This window comes from Scylla paramamosain, chromosome 26, assembly GCF_035594125.1.
Source record: "Scylla paramamosain isolate STU-SP2022 chromosome 26, ASM3559412v1, whole genome shotgun sequence".
NCBI classification, from domain to species: domain Eukaryota; kingdom Metazoa; phylum Arthropoda; class Malacostraca; order Decapoda; family Portunidae; genus Scylla; species Scylla paramamosain.
The window spans coordinates 4,116,631-4,135,000 of record NC_087176.1 but is presented as its reverse complement, the minus strand read 5'-3'; the positions used below and the strand labels follow the sequence as shown (position 1 = coordinate 4,135,000).

General features: G+C 40.7%; 1 protein-coding gene across 4 annotated transcripts in view; it reads left to right on the top strand.

The window, feature by feature from the left end:
* LOC135113621 (teneurin-m-like) overlaps positions 1-18,370 on the top strand; it is a 156,061-nt gene that overhangs the window by 23,814 nt on the left and 113,877 nt on the right. For 3 of the 4 annotated variants that reach the window (XM_064029000.1, XM_064028999.1, XM_064028997.1), the window contains exon 2: positions 1,409-1,429. The exons of the other annotated variant lie outside the window; for it this stretch is intronic. The gene's annotated coding sequence lies outside the window, so the exon portion shown is untranslated. The remainder of the gene's footprint in view (positions 1-1,408; positions 1,430-18,370) is intronic. 4 annotated transcript variants of the gene reach the window in all.

Below are 18,370 nucleotides of genomic sequence, written 5' to 3'. Positions count from 1 at the left end.
GAGAGAGAGAGAGAGAGAGAGAGTTCACCACCAGTAAGAAGAAAGAAAGGCAAATCCAACGTGATGCACACACACACACACACACACACACACACACACACACACACACACACACACACACACACACACACACACACACACACACACACACACACACAGTAATTCTCTCCCGTTCCACCAAATCTACTGCTTAAGGAACTCCGCGGAACATTCAACACAGGTATACCTCGCCTCCTGTTACCTGGTGACCTCAAACGTATTACCTGTCTCGCCTTACTTTCACTCCTTGCTCACCTGTAATTTATAGGCACAGGTAACACACATTCTCTCTCTCTCTCTCTCTCTCTCTCTCTCTCTCTCTCTCTCTCTCTCTCTCTCTCTCTCTCTCTCTCTCTCTCTCTCTCTCTCTCCCTTCTTTTTCTTCTTTTTCTTCTTCTTCTACCTTTCTATTCGTCTTGATTGTTTTTTTTTCACTTTTTCTTCCTTATCATATTCCCTTTCCTCTTTTCTATTTTGCACTCTTATTTTCTCTGTATTTTTTTCATCTTTCGTCTTCTTTACTTCCCTTTCCTTTCTTCTTTTATCTTTCTTCTTATTTTCGTTTTGTTCTTGTTATCTTCCTGTTTTATCTATTCTATCCTTCAATTGTTATTATCATTTATTCTTCTGGCTGTCCTTTGTCCTCCTCCTCCTCCTCCTCCTCCTCCTCCTCCTCCTCCTCCTCCCCGTGGTTCTAAATCAGGATTTTCAGAAGAGTAATTACGCAGGTGACTTATTGCCTCACCTTTGTTTACCTGGCGTATCCCTTGCTTGTTATTATTATTGTTGTTATTATTATTATTATTATTATTATTATTATTATTATTATTATTATTATTATTATTATTATTATTATGAGGACGCGGTAGAAAAGTATCGTATTGTTTGTTTATTTATTTTGTAGCTTCTGTATGTTTATTTGAGTTTTGTTATTATTATTATTATTATTATTATTATTATTATTATTATTATTATTATTATTACTGTTGTTAGGTTGTTTTGTTATTGGTATATTTAGCACTCGTGTTAGTAACGTTATTCTTGTTGTTATCGTAGTTTTGCTGATATCCACCAACACAACAACAACAACCACTACTACTACTACTACTACTACTACTACTACTACTACTACTACTACTACTACTACTACAGCTATTGCCTGACTGAGCTTCTGTATGTGAAATGAATGAAGCTGAATGATAGTAGAAAGTAGCATTCATTTGTGTGTATTACCTTGAATAATATACAGTGTCATAATCTGCATGCATGTCATTTTAGTGCTATAATGAATTGACTTGTTTGGACAGAAGTGTACCAGTGCTTATTTATTTTTATTTTTGTAACCCTTTGATTATTTTTTTATTTGCAGAGTCAGCGATCTTCTCTATAGTTAAGTATAATATTCTAAGTTACTAGTGCAAGTCTCTCTCTCTCTCTCTCTCTCTCTCTCTCTCTCTCTCTCTCTCTCTCTCTCTCTCTCTCTCTCATCCATCTACAATCTATTTTTTTTTTATCTACTTCATTTTCTTCTTTCTTCTACTGTATTTTTTGCTCGTTCCATTTTTCCTTTCTTCCTTTTTTCATCTTTCTCTTCCTTTCTTTGTAATTTACTTGTTTTATGACCTGGTTTTAATATTTTGTAATTTCTCTCTCTCTCTCTCTCTCTCTCTCTCTCTCTCTCTCTCTCTCTCTCTCTCTCTCTCTCTCTCTCTCTCTCTCTCTCTCTCTCTCTCTCTCTCTCTCAAGTGCTCGCCATCATCTGTTCTTCCCTTTGTCTTCTCACTAATTTTGTTTGAGTTCCTTTCTTTTTCTTCTTTTCCTTCTCATTCTTCCCCCTCTCTCCTTCTCTCCTTCGCCCTTACCTGATTTTCCCCTTGTTTGCTTCCCACGTTATCTCTCTCTCTCTCTCTCTCTCTCTCTCTCTCTCTCTCTCTCTCTCTCTCTCTCTCTCTCTCTCTCTCTCTCTCTCTCTCTCTCTCTCTCTCTCTCTCTCTCTCTCTTGCGCCTGGTTTGACTTTTCCTGGTTTTCTGTGAACTAACTTACTTGTTTTGTGTTTGTTTTGTGTAGTTTTTGTTTTTGTTTTGTATTTTGAATGTTTTTTTTTCCATTCGCATCTCATTTGTTTTGTTTTTATTGTGTTGGTTGAAAAATTTTGGCATGATGTTTCGCTTGCATTTTTTTTTTTTTTTTGATAATCTCGAGTGTTTATTTACTTTTTTTTATTGTCTATTCATCTTTCTTTTCATATCGTGTTTTTTTTTCGATTTCATTGTTTTTTTTCTTATTGCTATTATTTTTTTTCTCTTTTATTGTTATTGTTCTTCATATTTTTTGGATCTTTTTTTAAGTTTATATTTTTCCATATTCCTCTGTTTCATTCTCGTGTGTGTGTGTGTGTGTGTGTGTGTGTGTGTGTGTGTGTGTGTGTGTGTGTGTGTGTGTGTGTGTGTGTGTGTGTGTGTGTGTGTGTGTGTGTGTGTGTGTGTGTGTCGTTTTATTTATTTTATGCATTCCTTCATATTTTTACCTATTTTCATATTCTTTTTCGCATGTTTGACCTTTCTCTCTCTCTCTCTCTCTCTCTCTCTCTCTCTCTCTCTCTCTCTCTCTCTCTCTCTCTCTCTCTCTCTCTCTCTCTCTCTCTCTCTCTCTCTCTCTCTCTCTTTCAAACATATATTTTTGTATTATTCATATACGAGTACTGGATATTTATTTTACATTTTCACACTGCTCTCTCTCTCTCTCTCTCTCTCTCTCTCTCTCTCTCTCTCTCTCTCTCTCTCTCTCTCTCTCTCTCTCTCTCTCTCTCTCTCTCTCTCTCTCTCTCTCTCTCTCTCTCTCTCCATTAGTCACCTCGTTAAGTCTGCCACAATTTGTTTGGGTCAAGTTTCCTGACAGCCACACACACACACACACACACACGCACACTCTTTGCCACGCCGCCTCTGTTTGGAATCAAGTTGAGTTTGTCGTAAATGCCCTTTGTCTCCCTCACGTCCTCGACCAAATTGCCCTGTGCTGGGAGCCTTTGACGCAACGAGGACGAGGACAACAGCGATAGGAAAGGGAAGGGCGTGGTTTGTTTTAGGTCACGAGGTCTTGGGGATAGGATGGGAGGATTCGAGCGAAGGACTGGAAGGAAATGAATGATAAGGAGGAAGGATTTGGAGGGAGAAGGGGAAGAATTGTACTTTTATAGAATATGACGAAAGGAAAGGTGCCGTTTGTTTTAGGTCATAAGGTCATCGGGTCAGGACAGAATGATGAGGGTGAAGAAATGGAAGAAGAAGGATGAAGGATTATAAATTTGGAGTCCTTAGGTTTGTAAAAAGGCAAGCATCCAGTTTATTTTAAGTTACCAGTCTTAAGGGCAGAATGGAAGGATGGCGGTGAAGGATTCCAAGGAGAAGAGTGCAGGAGTGAAGATTAGGTCCTTGAGTTTGTAGGATATGACGAGAAGGATAGAAATAGGAAGGGTTCAGTTTGTCTCAGGTTACCAGTCTTAGGGCAGGATGGAAGGATATGGGAGAAGGAATGGAGGAGTGAAGGAAGTTAGTATCTCCTTAAGTGTGTAGGATATGACAGGGCGAGAATAATGCAGGGAAGTTAAAGAATATGACAACTGAGGGACGAGGAGAAGGTGACGTGAAGAAGCTGAATATTACACCAGTAACTCATATATATTCTCAGTATATAGAAAGAAGAGGAGGAAATAATGAAAAGAGGAGCTTAATGATAAAACGACTGGAGACGAGAACGAAGAAGGAAAAGGGAAAATGAAAGACCAGTATAGGAGACGAGGACGAAGGGAAAGAGGAAAGGAAAGAGAGGAAGGAATGACCAATACAGGAGAAGAGGACAAGGAAGGATAAAGGAGACTATGAAGGAAGGAAGAACAAGAGTATTCAAGAGTCTTATTTCAGCAGGTCTTCACGTCTTAAAGATTGAATATGACGAGGAGGAGGATGAGAAGGAAAGGAAAGGTTGTCGATTAGATTAGTAGTGCTTAAGGTTTTGTGATCTAGAGAGAGAGAGAGAGAGAGAGAGAGAGAGAGAGAGAGAAAGAGAAACTTAACTTTTTCTTCCTGCACGTAATTCTCTGCTTCAGTTTAACTATTTATAACTTACAGCAAGTCAGGTGAGGAGAGAGCGAGAGATTCCAACTCCTCCACTTTGCGCGCGAGGAACCGAAGAAGAAAAGAAAAGAAAAGAAAAAACACACCTGGAAAAGTTGAATTGGAAAGTAATTATGTTTCGTAAGCTGTATATGAAGGTGCGCGTGTGTGTACCTGTGTGAACCGCTGCTCGATAATTGGCGGGAAATAAGTGGAAATAACTCTTGGAAGTAAGCGAACGAGGGAAAGAGAAGGTCATAAAAGGTGGATGTTAATTCTTATCCGTACGTTCATTTCATTCCTCATTATTTGTTATTGTTGTTATTGCTAGTTCACTTATTGGCGGGAAAATCCGTAACTCTTGACTGTAAGTGAGCGAGTGAGGGAAGTAGACGTCACAAAAGGTGGATGATATCTTACCTGTGAACCTTCATTGCTTGTCTCGTTGTTGTTGTTGTTGTTGTTGTTGACTTGCTGGCTTGATAACTGGGGGGAAATGTGTGACTCTTGGCGGTAAATGTACTTGTATTTGCCTTATTACCTGACTCATTGGCGCAAAATAATGCAGGATGAAGACTTTGCGGGTAAATAAATAGATTGATCAGACGAAGGTAAGACAAATGAAAATATTCGAGCGAGTAAAGACAAAAACGAAGTAAAATTAAATCAATACATTAGGGAAAGAGCAACTGAACGAGAGAGAGAGAGAGAGAGAGAGAGAGAGAGAGAGAGAGAGAGAGAGAGAGAGAGAGAGAGAGAGAGAGAGAGAGAGAGAGAGAGAGAACTGGAAAGCAACTAAGCGAAAGAAAAAAAGAATAAAAAAGACACAAAAAATAGTAGAAAGTGAACACGCTAAAAAAAAAATAAAAAAACGAGAGAGAGAGAGAGAGAGAGAGAGAGAGAGAGAGAGAGAGAGAGAGAGAGAGAGAGAGAGAGAGAGAGAGAGAGAGAAGCAAAACACGCCTGAACTTACACTAAACAAACAAAGGCAGAATAAACAAAAGACAAACACGGGAAGGGGAGGAGGAATGAAACAAATGTGGGGAAAAAGGGTGAACTTGTTGGGGCCTGAGGGAGAGACGATGGGGCGTGGGAGGAAGTGGAGTGGGGGGGCTGAGGGGGGTGATGTGGGGCGCAAATCTCCCCACCGTGTTGTCATATACGTAAACGCAGAGCAGAGCAGGCGACAGTGGTGAAATATTCAAGAGAGAGAGAGAGAGAGAGAGAGAGAGAGAGAGAGAGAGAGAGAGAGAGAGAGAGAGAGGAGAGGGGGGACAATGATAATTTTTAGCTTCTTTTTTTTTATTTTGTATTATTTTACTCCTTATGTGTGTTGTGTTTAAATAATTAAAAAAAAGAGACTGAGAGAGAGACATACACACACACACACACACACACACACACACACACACACACACACACACGTACACACAGACAGGAAAAACAGACACAGACAGACAGACAGACAAAACAAACACAGACAAACAGAGAATAAGATTAGATAAAGTTACGAATGCTCTCTCTCTCTCTCTCTCTCTCTCTCTCTCTCTCTCTCTCTCTCTCTCTCTCTCTCTCTCTCTCTCTCTCTCTCTCTCTCTCTCTCTCTGTGTGTGTGTGTGTGTGTGTGTGTGTGTGTGTGTGTGTGTGTGTGTGTGTGTAATAGTTATGATTGGTTCTCCAGGGATGAGAGTGGATAGCTGCTGGTTCTAATTGGTTCTCAGAAGGATTAGCGCAGGTTCTGATTGGGTTTCCGATAAATGGGAATTGATAGGCCAAAGTTTTGATTGGCTCTCCTCGGGATTAGCGAGGCTGCGATTGGTTCCTGAAGTGGATGTGGATATTTGAGCACTGGTTCTTGAAGTGGAAATTTAGGGATTGGTTGTTTTGGAAGTGGATATTTCTGCAGTGGTTGTTATAAGTGGATATTTTGTGAGTGGTTGTTAAAAGTGGATATTTTGTGACTGGTTGTTAAAAGTGGATATTTTGGGAATGGTTGTTAGAAGTGGATATTTTGGGAATGGTTGTTAAAAGTGGATATTTTGGGAATGGTTGTTAAAAGTGGATATTTTGGGAATGGTTGTTAAAAGTGAATAGATATTTTGGGAATGGTTGTTATAAGTGGATATTTTGAGACTGGTTACTAAAAGTGGATATTTTGGGAATGGTTATTAAAAGTGGATATTTTGGGAATGGTTATTAAAAGTGGATATTTTGGGAATGGTTGTTAAAAGTGGATATTTTGTGAATGGTTGTTAAAAGTAGATATTTTGTGAATGGTTGTTAAAAGTGGATATTTTGGGAATGGTTATTAGAAGTGGATATTTTGGGAATGGTTGCTAAAAGTGGATATTTTGTGAATGGTTGTTAAAAGTAGATATTTTGTGAATGGTTGTTAAAAGTGGATATTTTGGGAATAGTTGTTAAAAGTGGATATTTTGTGACTGGTTATTAGAAGTGGATATTTTGGTAATGGTTGTTAAAAGTGGATATTTTGTGACTGGTTGTTAAAAGTGGATATTTTGTGACTGGTTGTTAAAAGTGGATATTTTGACGCAGGTTCTTACTGAAATGGGTATTTTGGGACCGTTTCTCGAAGTGGAAGTGGGTATTTTCTGGACTGGCGCTACGTAAAAGGTGGAAGAAAATTATCAGTGATTTCTTTCCTTTTGGTTCTTGAATGCGATTACAGCGGATGATTTTGAAATTCTTCTTTTGTATTAAGATTTTAAGGATTCGAATCAGTTTCAGGGTTTCAGAGTCTCAGGATACGACAATGTGGATTTTATGGCTCAATTTGGTTTTCAATTTAAGGTTTGGGTTTAGACAAGTTCACGTATTTCAATATATCCTTAGATTTTATTCCGCCTTTCCATCATTTTTTTCACTTTTCATTCTTAATTTTCTTTACTTTTCATTCCTAACTATGATTATGTTGGTTTTATATTCTAATTCATGCATTTCAATATATATACTTTAATTTTATCCTGCATTTATAATTTTCTTCACTTTTCGTTCTTAATTTTCACTTTTCCTCTCTAATTTTCTTTATCTTATCTTCTTAATCCACCTGCAATCATCTACAACCTTCTAATCTTTACGAGGTGTTTCCTTTATCTCCCCCACCCTTGGTCTATCAGCACCCTTGTCAGCACCCTTGTCAGTAACCTTGTCAGCACCTTCCTGCAACGCCTACTCACTTCTCTGACTAGCGTGTGATTCCCTTCAGCATGCTTGTAATTGTGTCATGCATGTCTTCCTTATCAGCAGCTTATCAACACCTTACTATCACCTTTGCCAGCTATTCCGTCACGCTGCCTGTAATCCAGCGCTCCTCACACACGCTAGTAATTGTGCTGGAATCTTACGGTTCATTGTTTGGTACATTTTGGCACAACTATATGAGTCTAAGGCACGTAATTTGAGTTGGGTTTCTCCTCAACCCTTTCACTGGTATGGTTGTCTTTTGTTAATGTTGAGGTCACGGTTTTAAAGTGAATGGACATAGAAAAAAGAAGAATATCAGGTTAATATAAATTTTTTTTTTTAAGCTATACACGTACGTTTTTTTAAGTATTTGAAAAGTTGAAGATGGGAATGGTCAGGTTGACTAACAGTGAAAGGGTTAAGTGAAGGTTAAACACAGATAACAATGGGAAAAAATTATTGACACTGGAAGGGTTACGAATGGGGAATAATGTGTGCTATAATGGCGGTCTAACTTCATTTTTTTTTTTTTTTACAATAACAAGTGTTTTTCTTTCTTATTGCAGGAGATTTTTGGTGATCTAGTGTTGCATTGCTTGTTTTTCATGTTCTGTTTGAGTCGTCTTTCTCTTTAACACGAATGGGTGATAAGGAGTGCTATTATGCCCGTCTGATTTAATTACCAAGAGATAGTTAATGTTTCCTTTCACACTGCAGGGGATAATTCTGTGATCTAGTGTTATATTCTCGTTCTTTGTCCAGTTTCTTAGTTTCCGCTCTCTTTAGCACGACTGGGTGATAAAGTATGATATTACGAGACTAACTTCTTTTTTTTTTTCGCTATTGTTTTCTTTGTAGCTGCCGGAGATATTCGGTTACCCAGTGTTATATTCTTATCTCTATTCATGTGTCTCAGTCCTCGCCCTCCTTAGCACGAATGGGTGATAAAATGCGTTATTATCCAGGGGTAACTTAATTATTTTACGAGAGCGAGTATTTTGCTTCACACTGCAAGGAATATTCGGTGTTCTAGTGTTGTATTGTTGTTTTCCGTGTAGTTCCTTAGTTTCCGCTCTCTTCAGCACGACTGGGTGATAAAGTGTGTCATTCTACAGTACTACAATGCGGGAAGTACATCATTAACAGCTACTGAAGGAATGATCAAGTAATTCAAACCTTTTATTTTTCACTGCACAATATGTACTCGTATTTCCATTTTGGCGCGGTGGACTGATCTAGGGTGACATTAATAAGTGTTTTCCTGTCATTAGTTGTCAGTTAACACAGTGCAACATGATTCTATATCCTCTTTCCTTTCCACTCTAAAACCTCCCTTTTTATTTTCCTTCCCTCTGTGACATCTCTTCTCCATTCCTCACTAATGTCAAAAGAACGCCCATTCTTCTCTCCCATCTAAAACCTCCCATTTCCTTGTTTCCTTTAATTTCCCTTCCTTCTGAAACTTTATATTTTCCTTCTTTTTTTCCTCTAATCCCAACTGAGCACCCATTTCCTTCCCTTGTCTTCCGCTAAAACATCCTCTTCCTTTCCCTCTCTTAAACCTCCCATTTCACATCCCCTCTAAACTCCACCATTTCCCAAATTTACATCCTTTCCTTTCCCCTTCCTATTTTAAAACCGTCCCCTTTCCCCTTATTTCCTCCCCTTTAAAACCCCTGTTCTTTTTCCCCCCTTTACATCTAATCCCAAATGTACATCCTTCCCTTTCCACTTCCCATCAAAAACATCCCCTTTCCTCTAGTTTTCCCGTTCTTTTTCCCCCATTTCCTATAAACAAATGCACAATCCCACATCTCCCACCTTCCCTTCTTTATTTCTCTTCCCTTTAAAACCCCCCATTCTTTTTCCCCCATACCCTCTAATCATAAATGCACGTCTCCCGTACCTCCCATCTTTCCACCCCTCCCTCCGTCACCTCCCGCCCTTCAGTCCAACACTCACACTCCCTCCCACAATCCAGTGTTGCATTAGTGTTGAGTGTCGCGTCACCACGTCTCACTGTTGCTGTTCACGCCGCTTTGCTTCGCCGCCTCATCCATCAGCGCCGCCGTCACCACCAGGGCGGGAGGTCGCGAGGGGCGTGGCTGCCATTAATTTCCAGAGTTATAGGCAGGGAGGGAAGGGTTGAGGATGAAGGGTTGAAGGAAAGAGTTGAGAGTAAAGGGTTAAGAGGAAGAGTTGAGGGGAAGGGTTGAGAGGAAGGGTTAAGAGTAAAAGGTTGAGGGTGAAGGGTTGAGGCTAAAGAGTTGAGGGGAAGGGAGGTGAGAGAGGGTAGGGTTACAAAGGAATACAAAGGAATTTAAAGGAAGTCCAAACAGTAACGAGCCTTAAGGTCCCTAATAGGCTGTTTGGGTAACTATTCCACGCTATTAGTGAGGGAAACAGGATAGTATAGAAGGCTGGGAAGGGTAGAGGGGAGGGAAGGTTTGGTGAGAGGAAGGGAAGGGGGAAAGGTTGTGTGGGAGGGAAGGAGAGGAAGGTAACGGGAAGGGGGAGGTTGAAGGGAAGGGAATTAAGAGTAAGGGGAGGGTGAGGGGAAGGGAAATGAGGTTTGACGGGAAGAGGAGGGTTGAGGAAAGGGGAAGGGAAGGGTAGAGAGGAAAATGGTAGAGGGAAAATAGTTTAACGCCTCCATTCTCTGATTCTCCGCTCCCTTCCACCTCCCCTTCCTTTTCTCTCTCTCTCTCTCTCTCTCTCTCTCTCTCTCTCTCTCTCTCTCTCTCTCTCTCTCTCTCTCTCTCTCTCTCTCTCATGATAACTTTATGTCCTCTACCTCCCATTTCTGTACCCTTTCTCATTTTTCTCCACCTCCCTTTTCTCTCTCTCCCCTTCCCCTCCTTCACTTTTCCCTCTTCCTTCTCCCTCCTCTCTCTCTCTCTAACACAGGTCTCCTTTCTGCATTCTTAATACCTTCGTCCCCTCTCTCTCTCTCTCTCTCTCTCTCTCTCTCTCTCTCTCTCTCTCTCTCTCTCTCTCTCTCTCTCTCGCTCTCGCTCTCGCTCTCTCCCCTTACTCTTTCTTCCCTCTCAATTACATATTTACTCGTATTTATTTATTTATTTTTTGTTTCCGGTTATATTTATCACCGTATTTATTGATTTATTCTATTTTTATTATTATTATTTCTTTGTCCCTTATTTTTTTACCCATTTTTTTTTTTTCTGGAGTGTAGAAAAATATAAGTAGAATTGTTGATACTAATATTACTAGCCATAGAACTACTACTACTACTACTACTACTACTACTACTACTACTACTACTACTACTACTACTACTACTACTACTACTGCTGCTGCTTTCAATTTTTTTTTTGTTCTTATTTTTTCTTCTTGTTCTTATTGTTCAACTTGTTCTTCCTGCCATTGTTTTTTTTTTGTATTTAATGTACTTGTTTTCGTTCCAGCTCTTGTTTTTGTTCTTCTTGTTCTTCCTCTTTCTATTCATTTTATCCTCCTCCTCCTCCTCCTCTTCTTCCTCCATCAACACCCATGAAAATTACTTTGCTTCCACCACCACCACCACCACCACCACCAAGGGTCACGGGTTAAGGGGGGAGGAAGGGGGCAGAGAGAGGGGAAAGTTAATGTGGGTATCGTTCACAAAAATAACTCTACATGTGATTGCGTCCATAATTTAACACCAGAGAGAGAGAGAGAGAGAGAGAGAGAGAGAGAGAGAGAGAGAGAGAGAGAGAGAGAGAGAGATGTTAGGGTGAATAAGCGAGTGAAAATGTAATAATGGAAGGAAGAAAAGTAGAAAAAAAAAAGAGAAAAAGAGAAAGAGGTAGGAAAAGGAAAATAGAAGGTGAAATAAAGGAAATAAATGGGAGAAGTAGGGAAAAAGAAATGTAGATGAAAGGGAAAGAAAACAAGGCGGAAAAGGAAAGAAAACAAGAGGTAGGAGAGAGAGAGAGAGAGAGAGAGAGAGAGAGAGAGAGAGAGAGAGAGAGAGAGAGAGAGAGAGAGAGAGAGAGAGACTACCTTAACACACACACACACACACACACACACACACACACACACACACACACACACACACACACACACACACACACACACACAAGATTCACTTCATTTACTCTCCGACGCGAGAAACACATGAAGATGAACTGAGGAAGGAAAAGGTGGAAGGGAGCGGTGCCCCCCATAAAAGATAGTGCAGGTCGATGAGGGTGGAGTGGGGGGGGCCGCAGGATGGCCTTTAAATGTCAGTCAGGCTTAATTTTACCGTATGTGAGAATGTGCCGGGCCTTGGAAGAGAGAAATGTGACTGGGTTTTTCTCTCTCTCTCTCTCTCTCTCTCTCTCTCTCTCTCTCTCTCTCTCTCTCTCTCTCTCTCTCTCTCTCTCTCTCTCTCTCTTTAAACTTTTTTTCTGTTATTTTGTCTATTTTTTTATTTATTTTTTTATTTTCTCTTTTTCTTTTTTTAATGTGCCAGTCTTGAAATGTGACTTCTTTTCTTATTTTTTTCTCTCTTGTTGTTGTTCTTATTGTTATCTATATTCCTTGTCCTCGTTTGGGTAGGGATGTGTTTTTTTTTCTTTTCTTTTCTTCTTTCTACTTTCTTTTTACTTTGTATTGTTATTGTTATTCTTGCTTTTAGTCTTCGTCTTCATAATTGAAAGGTGTGATTGTGTTTTGTTTTTTTTTTTGCTTTCTTCTTATTCTTGTTCTTTTTCCCTGTCACTTCTTTTTCTTGATTTTCGTATTATTATTCCTCCTCTTCTTAAGTGAGAGATGGGACTGTATTTTCTCTCTTCCTTCTTCTTTCTTTTCTTTTTCTTCTTCTTCTTCTTCTTCTTCTTCTTTTTCTAAGTCTCGAAGCAGTAAATTCAACCTTTAATTTAATTAGGGAAAGAGATTAAGAGTAACTATGTATATATTCTTCATTCTTTATTTTCTATTGTATTTCAGTAAATTTTAGTTATTGTAAGTTTACGATATTGCCTCCATATATCACCAGTTTGTCTCGCTGTTTTGATATTTAGATAATGTCTTTCCTATACGCTTTGAAAATCCGGTAATGTAATATATTGGATCGTAAATATTTCGTTCCATTTCTCAGCACATCGAGGTTAGACTAAATATAACCGATTAATTAATTCCCAAACATCATAACACCTTCAACTAATCACATATACACTATTTCATAACCTACCCTTGTATTCTTAATCTTGAAACTCAGGGGGAATAACAGACCACAAGGGGACGGCGCCAGGTTGCAGGACGTTGCGTGGGCAGTGAAATAAGGTGGTAGGGGTTGAGGAGTTCGTCTAGGGAAGGATTAAAGGGATCAGGGGAAGGTTGGAAGGAGAATTATTCGTGTGGTCTGCCCTCTTTGTTAAGTTACTTGTCCCCCGCCACGCCCGCCTTACTGTTAGTGTGAGAAGAGAACTTTGTAACGCTGGAGCAAGGAAGCAAGTCAGGAAGAACAGGAGAGAGAGAAAGAAAAAGGAAGAACAGAGATTGGAGGAAGAAAAGGAAGAAGAGAGATGGGAGGGAGGAGAAAAGAAATGGCAGTTACTAGCAACACTAAGAACGCAGATGGGACAAAGAGAAAACTAGGAAGGGGAGTTACTAGGAATACAAAGATAAGAAAAGAGGGTTTAAGAAGAGCGGACATGTTAGCAATTAGAATAGAAAAGGCAGTTACTAATAATACGAAGGTAAGTTAAGGCAAATTAGGAGAAAAAAAAAGAAAAGGAAAATTAAGAAGAGCGGTGGGAAAAAATAAGAAAAGGAAGAAAATAGATGGGAGGAAGGAAATAAAAGAAAACAGAGGTGGGAGAAAGGAGGAAAGACAAGGGAGAAAAGGAGGAAAATAAAAGGAAGAACAGAGATAGGAAAATGGCGAAAAAGAAAAGAATGAACGGAGATTTGAGAAAGGAGAAAAGAAAACAAAGAACAGAGACAGAAGAGAAAATTATAAGCTAATTGTTAAGAAGAAACTGATGAAAAGGAAAAGAAACGAGAAACAGAAGAGGAGGAACAAGAAATTACAACCCAGAAGGAAAAAAAAGAAGATAATGACAGGAGAAGGAATGAGACAAATTACCGTGAACAGAATAATTGAGAGAGAGAGAGAGAGAGAGAGAGAGAGAGAGAGAGAGAGAGAGAGAGAGAGAGAGAGAATAATAACAATGATAAATAGAAAACGAAGAATAGAATAACCATATTTACAGAAAATTAACATGAAAGAAGGAAGAAAATGAAAACAACGAAGAAAGTACATAGGGAAAACAGAAGAGAGAGAGAGAGAGAGAGAGAGAGAGAGAGAGAGAGAGAGAGAGAGAGAGAGAGAGAGAGAGAGAAAGGCAAACAGAAATAATAACAGAAAACGGAGAGAGACAAAGAAAACGAACACTAAAGAAAACAACACTTACTTCTACTATAATGCACCACCACCACTATCACCACCACCACCACCACCACCACCACCACCCCTTTCCCTCTCTCCCCTCTCCCTCCATGCATGAATCTCCCCTTCTAAACCAATCTTCCCAGCCTCGTCATCTCCCCGGAGACTAAAATGCGTTCTCTTGGCCTCGCTCCAGCTAAGGGGAAGGGAGGGTCGGGTGGGGAGGGTTGAGGGGTTTTGTGGGAGATTAGGGTGGTTTAGGGTGGGGGGATGTGGGGAGCGTTGGTCGTCTTGTGTCCTTGGAATCATGGGTCCTCTCTCTCTCTCTCTCTCTCTCTCTCTCTCTCTCTCTCTCTCTCTCTCTCTCTCTCTCTCTCTCTCTCTCTCTCTCTCTCTCTCTCTCTCTCTCTCTCTCTCTCTCTTGTCTTTCCGCTCATTTTTCACATTTCGTCTTCCTTCTCTCATCTAAAATTGCTCTCTCTCTCTCTCTCTCTCTCTCTCTCTCTCTCTCTCTCTCTCTCTCTCTCTCTCTCTCTCTCTCTCTCTCTCTCTGAAAGGTGCAAGAAGGCAGTCGTTTAGATTTCAAAGCAAGTGAGAGGAAGTAACATGATACGGACAGGAAGACAGACAAGGAAGAGAAAGAGAAGAAACAGAGGAACGAACAACCTCTTCCTCCTCCTCCTCCTCCTCCTCCTCCTCCTCCTCCTCCTCCTCCTCCTCCTCCTCGTCAGGCAAATAAACATAAAGGGAGGGAAGAGCTGATGCAGACAAGGAGAGGAATGACACGCATGACACAAAGCAGATACGAGAACGAGACAGAGAGAAGATTGAAATGACGAACAGGAATAGACATGTTGAAGATTCAGCGCACACACACACACACACACACACACACACACACACACACACACACACACACACACACACACACATATATATATACAGGATCGAATCAGTATTTTTAGAGTTCAGTACAGATGAAATAGGAAGGCAGTTTTTTTTTTTTTTTTTTTTTTTTTTTTTTTTTAGTTGGAGGGATAAAAATCTTTGCATATGTACGAGTATGCAAGACTTGAAATTACAACACATCTTTTGCCGCCACCACCATCGCCGCCGCCACCACCACCACCACCACCACCGCCACCACCTCCGTACTTTCATAACCTTCATTACTAATATAATCAATGACAACCTTACATTCTCTCTCTCTCTCTCTCTCTCTCTCTCTCTCTCTCTCTCTCTCTCTCTCTCTCTCTCTCTCTCTCTCTCTCTCTCTCTCTCTCTCTCTCTCTCTCTCTCTTTCAATTTAGTTATTCATTGTAATCATGCAACTACTACTACTACTACTACTACCACCACCACCACCACCACCACCACCACCACCACCACCACCACCACCGCAGACACGCTGAAAAATAAAGGAAGTTCGTGAGAGGCTGATGAAGTTTTAAAAATCCGTGAATGATTCTGATTGGACAGGTGTGAAGGTCAGTCATTCCACCTGCTCTTTCTCTCACCTGTACTGACATATTTCTTTTTTCTCTTTTATTGTCCTATTTTTTCTTCCTTTCTTTCTTTCTTTCTTCCATCTCCATTCACAGTTATTGCCATGTACTGTACGTATGTCAACTTTCTTTAACAACATTTTTCTACGTAATGTATTGAATCGAATTGAAAAAGTTTGAAAAGTTTGGCGTATTGGCAGGAATGTGTTGTAGACTTTTAATACGTATTAACACACACTCTCTCTCTCTCTCTCTCTCTCTCTCTCTCTCTCTCTCTCTCTCTCTCTCTCTCTCTCTCTCTCTCTCTCTCTCTCTCTCTCTCTCTCTCTCTCTCTCTCTCTCTCTCTCCCCTTTCTTCCCTTTACCTGATATTGACTTTTGCTAACCTCGCCTTGCATGTTCAATAACCAGGCTTACCTCAGAGGAATGTGGCTGTAACCTGGAGACCTCTTGACATTCCACCCCTCTGCTGCTGTGTTGACATTGCACCACCACCATCACCACCACCTCAACATCATGACACCACGGTTCCATCACCACTAGTATACTGTCACCGCCATTCTAGTACTGTTTCACCATTCAATGTCATCACCACATTTGTGTATCATCATCACCACCATTACATCATCATACTTGCAATAACCACTCATATCAGCACCACACAGCACCACAACACCACACCTTCACCATAACATCACCACAACACCACACCTTCACCATAACATCACCACATTCAGTACCACTCCATATCCTCACCGTAACCACCACAATCGCCACCACACACATACCACCACCACCACCACCCTTCCACACTCATCTCGTCCCTCACTCCACCAAAGAAGGAAAAAGAGAGGAGAGAAAGAAAAGAAGGAAAAAAGGACCCAAAGACACCAATTAAGTTAGCATGTACTTTAATTTCCTCTAATGACTTTTCTTCTTCCGTCCCGCCAATCAGAGAGACACTTTTGAGACACTCGTGAGACATTTGTGAGACACTTTCAATCTCTCTCTGTCTCATTGAGGACCCGTTTACTCGTTCACTCGTTCCCAGCCACTCTTTTAAACACCCACCGTCACCCTAAACACTCATGACGCAATGCTAATGACGTCTTCCCACTGGTCCTTCTCCCTGTGACGTCACGTAGTTAACAGTGACGTAAGGTGGAAACTTCCTCGTGATTGGCTGTGTCGTGTTTCTCTTGTCAGTATTCAAAAACGCTTTTCTCTCTCACCTCGATGGTTTTCTAAGGACGCAGAGAGGAGTAGCCGCTTTCTCATCAGTCTTTCTACTGTTGATAATGAAGAAATCTTGTTAATCTGTCACTAAAACCACAAAAACACCCTTAAAAATGCTTCGTTCTCTCACCACGACCACAGAGAGGGTTAGCCGCATTCTCACGAGTCTTTCTCCTGTTGATAATGAAGAAATCTTGTTAATCTGTCACTAGAGCCATAAGAACACCCTTAAAAACCCGTGTAACCTCAACTACAGCCTTTTGAAGTAGGTGAGGTGCAGCGAAGAAACGTTACAAAATCTTGCGTGTCTAAATTTGTATCTGTTTTCGTGTTTATATTCTTCTCCTCTTGTTTATTTCATCCACTTTCTTGCCTCCATCTTCAAACCTTCCTTCTTCATTCTTGTCTCATATTCTTCCTTATTCTCGCGTGTTTTGTCTGTTTTTGGTGTTTCTAGTGCTGCAACAGTTGTTAGAGGATGTGATGCAGGAAAGGGAGTCTGTGATTGGCTGGATGTTGTAGGAATGAATGAATGCGATTGGGTGGGTGTTATAGAGTGGATGTTTGTGATTGGCTGGGTGTTGTAGGAATGGGTGCTTCTGATTGGGTGGGTGTTGCATTTAGCCATGCTCTCATCCACCACACACCACACCACACCACAGAGATTAAATAAAGCAGAGGTTAAATAAAGCCACAACAAAGACACTCAGTCTGATCACACACACACACACACACACACACACACACACACACACACACACACACACACACACACACACACACACACACACACACACACCACAACAACAAACGAGGTAAAGGTGGATTGATCACTCGTGGATATCAGTGCTAGAGAGAGAGAGAGAGAGAGAGAGAGAGAGAGAGAGGTAGAGTTCTGGTACAAATCCACGACAGAAAACACACTCAGCCAGATTGTTGGTCTTATTCTGGCGATAAATTCACCGCAGCCGGCTGTTTGGTGCGAGGGAGGCTGGCGGCGTCGGAAGGCCTGGATTTGTGCCGTCAGCTGTTAGGTCCGTATTCTGAAGCACTTCTGCGCCGCACCTCCACTGCATTCAAAAGACTCTAGTTAAGTTACACGTGTTTTAAGGTAGATATTTATGGTTTTAGTGACAGATTAACAGGATTTCTAGACTATTAAAAGGAGAAACACTCTTGAAGACATGGCTAAACATCTCTGTGGCTACTTTTACGGTTCTAGTGACAGATTAACAAGATTTCTACAATATTAACAGGAGGAACAGTCTTGAGAACATGGCTAATCATTTCTGTGATCTTTGAAAATAGTCCTGGTGAAGTGGCACGGTTTTAAAGGTGTTTTGCAGTTCTAGTGAAAAAGTAACATGATTTTCACACTGTTAACAGGAGAAACACTCTTGAGAACCCGTCTGATCATCTCTGTGGCCTCTGAAAATAGTCGTGGAGAGAGAGAGAGAGAGAGAGAGAGAGAGAGAGAGAGAGAGAGAGAGAGAGAGAGAAGCGTTTCAGAATATGCGTGTTAGTATGCCGGGACTCTGCCTTGTAAGTCCCGTATAAAACTCCAGAAGGTTCCTCAGCCATACCGCGGCAAGAGAGAGAGAGAGAGAGAGAGAGAGAGAGAGAGAGAGAGAGAGAGAGAGTCAGTTTAGTCAGTCCGGCTAGATGAATGTAAATAGAAGCCATATTTCGTTGGTGGTACTCAAGAGAGAGAGAGAGAGAGAGAGAGAGAGAGAGAGAGAGAGAGAGAGAGAGAGAGAGAGAGAGAGAGAGAGTAAACAAAGCAAGATGTGTGGCCGCCGCGTTTGTTGGGAAGAAAGAACTAGCAGCGTTGTCTTTGAACTCTTGTTTGTGTTTACATTGTTAGGATGTGCTTGTGTGTGTGTGTGTGTGT